Source organism: Arachis ipaensis, chromosome B8 (genome assembly GCF_059453495.1).
Source record: "Arachis ipaensis isolate K30076 ecotype BB chromosome B8, ASM5945349v1, whole genome shotgun sequence".
Taxonomy (NCBI): Eukaryota; Viridiplantae; Streptophyta; class Magnoliopsida; order Fabales; family Fabaceae; genus Arachis; species Arachis ipaensis.
This window is the reverse complement of record NC_142443.1, coordinates 134,979,319-134,981,987: the sequence shown is the minus strand read 5'-3', so window position 1 is coordinate 134,981,987 and position 2,669 is coordinate 134,979,319. Positions and strand designations below refer to the sequence as shown.

The 2,669-nt window shown below is 44.7% G+C and overlaps 1 pseudogene; it reads left to right on the top strand.

Annotated features, from left to right (window-relative positions):
• The first annotated feature begins 345 nt into the window (after window positions 1-345).
• LOC148549941 (uncharacterized) lies at window positions 346-1,874 on the top strand (annotated as a pseudogene).
• The last annotated feature ends 795 nt before the right edge of the window (window positions 1,875-2,669 follow it).

Genomic DNA, 2,669 nt, shown 5'->3' with positions numbered 1-2,669 from the left:
TGCATGCCTTCATTTTGTAGATAGGTTGGTTTGTAGACTTCAGTTCCATACTTCCTCCTTTCGGGACCGTGTTTTTAATTTTCCTTTTCTTTTTCCCTTGTAGGTTTTTTGCTACCTTTTTAAGAAAAAGAAATGGCTTCCGTAGATATCCTTTCTCAATGGGTTGATGTCACGGTCCTAGGGGAGGAACCCTCGGTCGATACTGAGTTTATCACCAACCTTCGCACTCATCACAGAATTTGTACTTCTGAGGATGACGAGCCGAAGTATGAATTGGTAGTCCCGGGTCCTGAAGACCGGGTTTGCTTTGGGAGAGTCAATGAGGCGGCCTCTCATTTTTTCTTTATGTATGAGTGCATGATCACCCGTTTGGGTGTTTTTCTCCCTTTTTCAAACTTTGAGATATCTGTTTTGCATCACTGCCGAGTTGCCCCTACCCAGCTTCACCCCAATTCTTGGGATTTTTTGAAAATTTACCAATTTATTAGCCAGGCTTTGGAGTTTCCGACTTCTTTGAAGATTTTTTTCTATCTCTTCCACATGACCAAACCCTTCAGTGGGCTAAACAATAAGCAACAATGGGTGTCTTTCCGAGCCATACAGGGTCGGAGAGTTTTTACCCTTTTTGATGAATCCTTCCATGACTTTAAAAGTTATTTTTTCAAAGTTCAAGCCGTAGAGGGTCACCATCCCTTCTTTTTAGATGATAATTCTTCTCCCCGATTTCCTTTATACTGGCTGGAGGCCTCCCCCTGCGAGAAATATGGTCTGGATGACCTGGATGAGGTAGAGGCAGCCATTGTGGGGTTCCTCCGAGAAGTGTGGGGGAGGGCCCCATACTTGGACACAAAAAAGTTTCTCCAGGGGTCTCCGACCTTTGTCCAGGCACAGCTAGGTAGCTTTTATTTGTTTGTTAGATTTCCGACTTGTCTGACTGAATTATCCGACTTGTCTGATCTATCTGTTATTGTCCTTTCAGAGATGGCAAAGGCAAACGCTCAGGAGTCTTACCAAAGGGTCCAGGAGGCTAAAGCAAGATCTCGTGCCAGGACTGGTGGCGTCAGGGCGGTTATCTCTCCTCCTCCTCCTCCTCGGAACGTTGGGACTCCCTCTCAGCCCATTGTAATTTCTTCTTCAACTTTCTCTCAGCCACCCCCCTCTGCTCGACCTTCTCCTGAACCAGAGAATAAGAAGCGCAAGACCTTAGAGTCTGGCTCTTCTGGTGAGGTGAAGGCGGATGCTCTTGCATTCGTCCGAAAGAACATCTATCCCAATGTTCGTATAAGCATGGATGATGTTTCTGTTCGGCGCCACCTTACCACTCTGGTTGAGGAGAGCCTTAAGGCGGCGGGGGTTTGTGGCAAACTCTTAGATATTTTCGAGAAGGCTCCTCTCAGCTCTTTAGGGATGACCTCGAGGGTCGAAGAGCTGGAAGGAAGGCTTCTCATATATCAGGAGCATGAGGGGAAGTTGAAGGAGGAAGTCGCCAGGCTGAGGGAGGAGAGAGATAACCTCCGGGAGAGGGAGAGGAAGTTGCAAGCCCAATGCAACATGGAGGTCGGTTTGAGGAAGACAGCACAGGATAGCTATCAAAGTTTGTTTGATGATCTTGTGTCTGTGAAGAATGATCTGCTGAATTCTCAGAAGGCATACGCCGAGTTGGAGGACTCTATTGCTGATGGCGCTGAGGAGGCTTGGAGGATTTTTAAGGAGCAGGTCGGAGTCATTGCTCCTGACTTGGACCTCTCTCCTTTAGATCCCGATAAGGTTGTCATCGATGGTGCCATTGTGGATCCCCCTGTCCCCGAGATTATTTCCGAGTCAGATTTGAAGACTCGGGGGCAAAGGATTATAGAGTCTCCTCCTCGCCCTAAGGATGCCCCGAGTTCCTCCACAGTTCCTCCGACTTCCTCTCCTTCTCCTATAGATGCCTCTCTTCCCGGCCCTGGTGGTGGTGATCCGTCTACTCTCCTTCCTAAAAAATAATTTTGTTGGCTATATGGGGGCCCGGCCTGTGGGTTCCTCCTTTTTTAAACTCTTTCTTTGTTTGTGTTGGTGGTGATTGAACAATTTCTTTTGGCATTTTAAGGCTGTAAACAAAATATTTATAAGTACCCTTTTTTTTTATAAGGGTTTTGAGGTTCAGAAAATACCCTTTTTTGACTAAGGGTCTAAGTTACCTTATGCGTGCATGCTTCTCTGATTTCGAATTTCCCTTTGATCTTTTCTTGAAAAACCTTTTCTTTGGCTTTGTCTGCCTTTCTGAACCTTTTTATTTAAGGATCTTTAGGGTAGCCTTTTAATCTTTTCTTAGGTTTTTTCCTATCTCTTTTCGGTTATTCCTAGTACTCAATTTCGTTTTATTGAGTTTTTATGACTTAGGCTATTTTCGTGATTCATTTCTGTTTTACTCGGTTTCTCATTCCGACTTATAAGTCGGGATGTTTTCGAGTTTATTATGATCAACTTGTATAACCTCTTTACGCCGACTTGTACCTCGTCGTTTCATCCTGACGACCATCTAGGTCGGTCATGGAATTTTTACGTTTTGTCGAGCGTAAGTCGGCGCGTTTCATAGAAAGGAATAGAAAACAATAAAAAAGGAATTTATAAGAGATATTTGTAAGATGAAAAGATCTTTATTAATTGGGGGGTACTTCATTGCTACT